Below are 7,506 nucleotides of genomic sequence, written 5' to 3'. Positions count from 1 at the left end.
TATGGTTATTAAATAATTGAAGCCGCACCGCATTTTGACAAATTTTAACATATTATTTTTGTTGTTATTTAATTTTGGTTATTTTTTTTATAAAAATATAGTTCATTATTTAACAAAACCCATGTACATAAATCCAAGTTTCAAACTTTGTGCAATATTGAAAAAAGAATCAACAAACTTTCGTAGAAATTTCTAACTTTTTTAATTAGATTTCCTAGAAAAATTCTGAGTATACAGTTTTGTAGCCCATGGAATTCTAGTAAAACAAAGTACAAGTTTCAAATGTCTAAAAATTACGGTTGATTTTTTAGAATTTGAAAATGAGCAAAATCGGACCATAACCAAGCCTACCCCCCATATAACGGTAGTTTTCAGAAATACGAAAACTGCGATATTTTAGTAGCTACAGAAGCTTATTCACTCAAAATTGATATTTACAATGATCTCTTGGGGGGAAAAAAGAATATTAAAAATTTTTGTAAAATGGGCGTAGCTACCTACGCCTGTACATCTCGGTAGCCGCTTCACCGATTTTTTCCAAACTTGGCACAGTTGTTAGTCCAAAACAACAAACAAAACAAACGACTGCAAATTTTTAAAATCGGATAGTAACCACGCCCACATCCCATATAACCGTAATTTAGAGATATACGAAATTTTCGATAAACCAGTATCTAGTTACTAAAGCGAATTCGTTCAAAATTGATATTTGCGATAAAATTTAGCAAGAAATACCTTTAAAACAACTTTTTGGAATACATTTTTTTTATCTCGCTAACCGTTCCAACAATTTGTACCAAACTCGGTACAATTACTGTATTGTGAAACTGAAGGGGTTTAGAGCTTAAAATTTTAAACTTTCATTTTGGACCACCCTAATGTACATACATACTTGTGTATGAGTAACTAGTTGGCCGGCCATGAACCTAGGTTACACTCGAACTCGTAACTGACATTTGAGCCAAAAATGAGATTTGCTCACCGGAAGCTCCTGGCATCAAGCCTTTACCTTTCGTACCACAATATCGATATTCAGATAATAAAGGTAGATATAATTAGGGATAAAAGAGATAACCGTTTTTAAATACTCGTAACACAGGTTTTACTCTCTTCTGTAAAACGTGGACAACCTCACATACGTGGTTTTGCATTATCTTGATACGTGGTACATATGTATGTATGTAGGTACATGAAAAAATGCGACCGTCCAGCTAAATAAATATGGTGGCTAGATTCATGTACGGATTTAGCGCAGCACGTGAATGCAACGGTACAACAGACATGAAAATGTCTCTTAAGCTAAAAGCTATCTATGTACTTGTACTCCAAGCTCCACGTCACTCAATTTCGTTTGCAAAATATACATACATACATATATATGTATATCGCACACGATCTTCAAAAGTCATACAATTCAAAATTTGGCATTTTTTGAAATTATACGCTAACCATGTACACGGAGTTTTTATTTACCTTTAAGCAAAAGTTGGAGCAAATTTTTTTTAAAATTTGTTGAAAAAACCTATGGTAAAACGTCCCTTGCCGATATGATTAGCATGTGCTAAGAAATAGTTTTTCTCATTTTCCGACAAACGTTTAATTTTGAGTTATGTCAGCTTTGAAGATCGTATGCGATATATATACATATGTATGTACAACAAAACAAGCTTCAATTCTCCATTTTCTGAAATCACGCTTAGCAGCAGAGAAGAGCAATGTCGCTTACAATTCACTCAGCACTCAATACTCAGCTCACGATATGCAATAACTTTTTAGCACAGCTAGCAGAGATTGTTAAGCTAGCTTCACTGCTTCCAACAGCACCAACAACAACAACAACACGTGTAAATAATGTCAGATCTTGCGCACTCCAAATATAGACAGCAGCACACGCATCTTGCCCCACAAACGGCGGCGGCGAATTTGTTGTTGTTGTTGTTGTTGTTGTTGTTGTTGAGGGAGGCCCTGAGCTCGTTTGCAGAGTCAGCATGCTCCAAAACGTCGCTCCATTGTGGTGGAAGTAAGCTTGTGTTGATTGTTTGTAAGCTGTTTGTTGTACGTAGTGTCGCGCTTAACAGAATATCATTTTCGGATTCTGTGTTATGGAGTAAATGCCTTAATATAAAATATCTTCCACCTACTTAGGGCATAAACAGTTTGCTTTGAACTACGACGCCAGTTGTTTGAACGGCAATACTTTTTTGTTTGTTTTTAAAGGAAAATAGGACGCGCTTCAGTTTGTGTAGCAAATTGAATAAAAGATTTTCTGTGTTTTGCAGCGGTGTTGAGTGATTACAACAAAAAACAATAAATGTATGAATATTAAAAATTTTAGTCACTTAAAATTTGCTGTGTCTGCGAATCGATCTGCAAAACGAGTTGTGCGTTTAATAAAGCTTAATTCGCGACAGTAAAAAAGCTTAATTAATTAATTGTGGTTTTTATTACCTACTTAAGAATACTTCAAAACTTTTGAAGCTTGCTACGAAAAATTGTGCATTTTTAAGAATTGATTAGCTACAAATGTATCTATTACTCTAAATTTTATCAAAGAGGATCGGAAAAAAGGCTGGAAGCGATTGAAAAAATAAAAAATTATCTAACATGAATAAAATTAAATAAAACAGATGAATCAAACTGCAGCATTTGCTAATTCTGATCAGGACTTTTTTTTAAAGAAATTTTTGTGAAAATTTATAACTAGCTCTGAAATAAAAAATAAAATATTAAAAAGAAATATTTCGCATAATGAAGCTTTAGTATTTTTTTTAACTGAACGGTTTTCTTATGTTCACACGGAACTTAACAAATTGGTAATGTTCGCTAATAGACTGAATGACCGTTCGCCTTCAGCAACAGTCGCTGCATTAGTGGGGAAGATTCGGAGTGACACGCAGATATTAGGGAATAATGCGTCCGTTTTCACTTGTTTAAGTGTGGGAACGCAGGCGGATGTTAGAATCCAAGATTTTCTTATAGTCTTTAAATGTATAATTTCTTCAATCAAAGCGATAAGTAGGTCATCGTAAGTTTCTCAAAAGGATGCAGCTTGATTTTGCAGAGTTTCCGCGTTTAGCTTAAGGTACTTACAAAAAAGAAGAGAGTTTTCATTCAAGATTATAAAGAGCATCAAATCGTATCGTCATGTTTCCAATGAGTCCTCAGGATTCGAATCCATGGATTCTTGAAGTAATTTGTCATTCAGTTTTCTTGTTCTACGCCGTTTGCCTTGGAACATATCTGGAGAATCACTACTTCGAGCGACCGTTTTGCTTTCCTGAAGAACCAAAGACCACTGATTTCTCAAATCTTTAGGATCTTCAAATAAACGCTTTATGTTGGCTGCTTACACATCAATCGTCTCCAAAAATCGATACCAAGCGTAAATTCATGAAAAAGAAATTTGTGGCAAATAATGTCTTGGAAGAGGCAAATCCTCGAAATATATATGCATTATGTCGGATAGTCAGGCAGCCCTACTGGCACTGAAGTCCCTCAAAATAAATTCTCGACCACGATATGATTGCTTCAATGCCCTAAACGCTCTTGGAGCCAAAAATACTGTTTTATTAGGATGGGTACCGGGACAACGAGGAGGCTGACTGCTTAGCGAGAACTACCGCAGTATTTACTGGGCCAGAACCCTTGCGACAACGGCTGCTGACCTTTGAATTCCACATAGTTTTTTAACGACGTAATTTTCGGTAAGAGCTGGCCAATAGACTAGGCTCCTTGGGGAGAGAGAGTATGAGTTAGACTACAGTAAACGCCTCCTTCAACTCTATTTTTCAGTTTAGAGCCATCTGGCCGGAAGTCCTCCGACCCATAATCCCGTTATCAAAAGTGAGCACCAGTGATGCACGTGAGAGATGTTCTTTCCACTTGAATTGAACTTCTACCGCAAAGTTATCATTGAGTCAGATAACCACAGTGACTAGATAGTGTATTAGGTTAGGGGACATACCCTATATTTGGCCGATTTATCGTCTACATAAAAGGCAATTTTGGCCTAACGCACGCGACAAGCAATCTGAGGTTTTGGGTTTTAAAAGTTGAGCTAAGACTCGTATTAACCAATTTGTAGCTTCTCTACCACTTCCAAGTTCAAAGTCGCGCATGCCAATTCCTGTAGAGACGAGGAAGAGGTAGAATACATTCATCAGTTTTTGTGTGAATATTTTTCACTTCGAAGAATATGTTTAAGATTTTTGTGGGATCATTCAAACTTTGTAATGATGACATACCTAAGCCTGCAGGTACGTTGTGGTACCGTTTTGGCTCGTAATTTATTCCGATCTTATACTTGAAAATATAACCAATTGGAAATCATAGATCTTCATCGGACATAAGAGTGGAGATCCATACTATACCTTTCGGCACTCATGCCGACATTCAAAACTAAAGCTGATTAGAAGGATAAAAGCCTGAAAAGCTTCACGTGGAGTTCCACTCTAAGTCGAGCAGAACGCGGAAATAGTATTGAAGGACACATAGTCATGTCTAAGCTGTGTCAGTGAAAATGTTAGAGACGGTCTCGATTTCCTCGCCTTCCAATGACGATCTCCTTAACGAGTCCAAGCCGGGCGACGTTATAACACAAATGGAGGCACCTACAGTTTTACGCCGTCTCCGAACGTCAAATGGATTTTATGAGAAGATTTTTCAAGGCAGAAATACACAAATTCTTGGGTTTGCCATTGTCTGCCGAAGGGCGATCACTGTTCGAAAAAAAAAAAACCTTTTCTAATTTAGATGTTGCTCGAACCAGATCGAACCTAGGTACTGCGGAGTGGTAATACGCCCCTCTAACCACTCAATCACAGCGGTTGCCATAAATATAGGAAATTGATGACAGCTTCAAGGATTTTTCTTCCTTTATCGAAGTTTTATCCATCGTTTTAGCATGCGGACCTGCATGCGTTCTGGGCCATTCTTCAGCGTTTCTCTTCCAGGCAAACTTTCTGTCCAAGATATGAACGAAATAACTGAGTGACACCATTTACGATGGGAGTCGAAATTTGGGGAACTTTACTATTACTTGTAAGGAGATTTGTACAGACCCCCGCAATAGCTAAGGCGTGCTTTATTAGTTTACCTAGAACCTGAGAGTGTATTCTTACTACAGTTAGTGCCAGTATTTCCGCCTAGTCTATAGCTTCACTGCGGAAATGAAGTTTTATGGTCCGAACACTGGTTAGAAATTGGTCACGTCTTTGTGTGTAGAGCAAAATATGCTCAAAAGAATAGCTTGGGACGATGATCTTCCCAAATATATGTATGTAGGTAGATGCATTTTTGTATGTATGTGTTAATTTGTTTTGATTCAAAATTGACTTTAATGAATCATATTAATTACTAATTGTTTATATGTATGTGCATATAATAATGATAAGCAGTCCATTAATTTGATACAAAACCAATTTTTATTTCACATCTACATATGTATGCATTCGAAAAAAATCCAATAAGTCATGTACTCGAAGACATATTAAATGTGTATTTAAAAGTCCACAAGAAAAGTAAACAAAATTGCATTTATATTATAATATAATATCTATTACCTTCTGGACTTCCTTTGATTATTTTAAATGAACTTTAATTATTAATTATAACGGTTAATGTAATATTTGATTTTTTTTATATATATGCAATTGCTAACTTTCGTTATGTACATACATATGTATGCAAAACTATTGTTTGTACATTTAAAATATCCATTAATTTCGCTATTTTGAATCAGTGATGGGAAAGTAGGGACAATTGTAGACCCCTTTTTAATTTGAGACTACATTAGGTAGATAAGTACATGTACGAAAATCGGTACATTTACAACATTATCAAATAAATTTTTCAGGATTTTTTTCATTCTTGCAGACGCATCCAGCTAAGCTTGACTTGCATAGTTAATCCCAACGGCCACAAACCTGGCATAGATTGGTTCTCTCCAACGCACTCGACATCGTCTACGTTGCTGATTCGTATTTAGCAAGATCCTGTTTTTTAACTTGCCTAAATAAACTGCAAGAGTTTGCTTCGTTCGATCCCAGACTGATAGTATGCTTCTAAATAAATAAAGTCCTTTGGTCTTAGCTTCGTTGTAATGGCTGTCGAACAGTTGCATGCCCCTTTGTTTATTGCTATGAGGTAACCGCTAAACCAATATCTTTCGCTCCATTCTTAAGGCTTGAGTAAAGGGCCGAAAGGTTCAATATTGATGGTACTTGGACAATAATTAAGCTTACCATAGTGGTGACCTTGATGAGCGAAAATGGCACAGGAATGAAGGAGCGATGAGGATGAAAAAGGGGGAGAGGGAGGGGAAGAAAAACGCTCCATGCTCACCACGAAGCTCCTCAAACGACTGATATCCATTCCCGAATGCTCATCGGGAGTTTGGAAGTAGTGCGTCCAAAGATGCTTAAACCTAATCTTCGCAAATGCACGGCACCGCGGCAGCAGGCGTTGAGCTGATTCCACCTCATCGTCCTCCATGTAGCTGGCGCAAAAGGGGTCATCGATGACCAGTTAGAAATACCATCACTAAGTAGAGGTGTACCTTTCTTAGTCCCAATATCTCCCTGGACCACCTCCGGTATACACGTGGCCAGAAGGATTTTGCTACCTTTCATTTCAAGTTATTTGCCCAGCGCCCACTGAAATGACAAAACACCCCACTGTGCAGGAGTAGAGCACACGAGGTCAGGAGAGCACCCAGACTAACTCTTCAGTTCTTCCAGGGTTCCCTTGCCATCTCATCGACAATGCACTTTCCTAGCGATTTCACTGTGACCCGGTATTCAAATGAGGTTAATAGCATAATATTCCGATGCGGTCGATAGGGACCAATCCCTCACCGTTCTCGAACTAACCATCAGACAGTCAAAAGCCCTTGATGGAATAGATATTCACCTCCTTGAAAGGCGTTACTCTAGTGAACAACCAATCCGAAGCCTCCTGTATTGCGGCTACCTTGATCTGAAAAACTCTAGTGATCCGGTGGCCTGCATTTCAGGTTGATGAAGAGTTCTTCGCAGAACACACCTCCGCCTACATTCCCATTGAGATTCGATCCATCCGATTCCATACGTTTACAGGACCGCGATTCCAGATACTGCACCCCTCCCAGTCCTGGCCTGGAAAGATTCTTCTAGTTTGAACAGAGATTAACATATATAACTCTGAATATAACTCTGATATATCAGAGAAGACCGCTGTAAGGCAGATCCCCTTTGCTTTTTCGTATTTACGAAATGTGAAATGTGTGATCATATTATTTTTTTTTTTTTTAGATACATTCGTCTGCTTTTAGGTAAAATCTTTTCTTCAAATTAAATACAATTTGAAAATTTTATTTTCCATCTCTGATGTGAGTATATTGCTAGTTTGCAAATCGTTTTAGTTTAGCAGTAATAATAAATTATTAAGCTTGCATCTATTCATTCTAGGGGCGTAAACAAAGTATATCGTTTTTCCTTACTGTCCATGCCATTAATTTTGTACACGTGC

The 7,506-nt window shown here is 37.4% G+C and overlaps 1 protein-coding gene across 3 annotated transcripts in view; it reads left to right on the top strand.

Moving 5' to 3' along the window:
* The first annotated feature begins 2,178 nt into the window (after window positions 1-2,178).
* LOC118735747 (alpha-tocopherol transfer protein-like) overlaps window positions 2,179-7,506 on the top strand; it is an 18,772-nt gene continuing 13,444 nt past the window's right edge. For all 3 annotated transcript variants that reach the window (XM_036465692.1, XM_036465693.1, XM_036465691.1), the window contains exon 1: window positions 2,179-2,313. The gene's annotated coding sequence lies outside the window, so the exon portion shown is untranslated. The remainder of the gene's footprint in view (window positions 2,314-7,506) is intronic.

The sequence above is a fragment of the Rhagoletis pomonella genome, unplaced genomic scaffold (genome assembly GCF_013731165.1).
Source record: "Rhagoletis pomonella isolate Grant_MI unplaced genomic scaffold, Rhpom_1.0 Rhpom_scaffold_00003, whole genome shotgun sequence".
In the NCBI taxonomy this organism is placed as follows: Eukaryota; Metazoa; Arthropoda; class Insecta; order Diptera; family Tephritidae; genus Rhagoletis; species Rhagoletis pomonella.
Note: the sequence above shows the minus strand (reverse complement) of the source record. Positions and strands in the feature narration are given on the sequence as shown.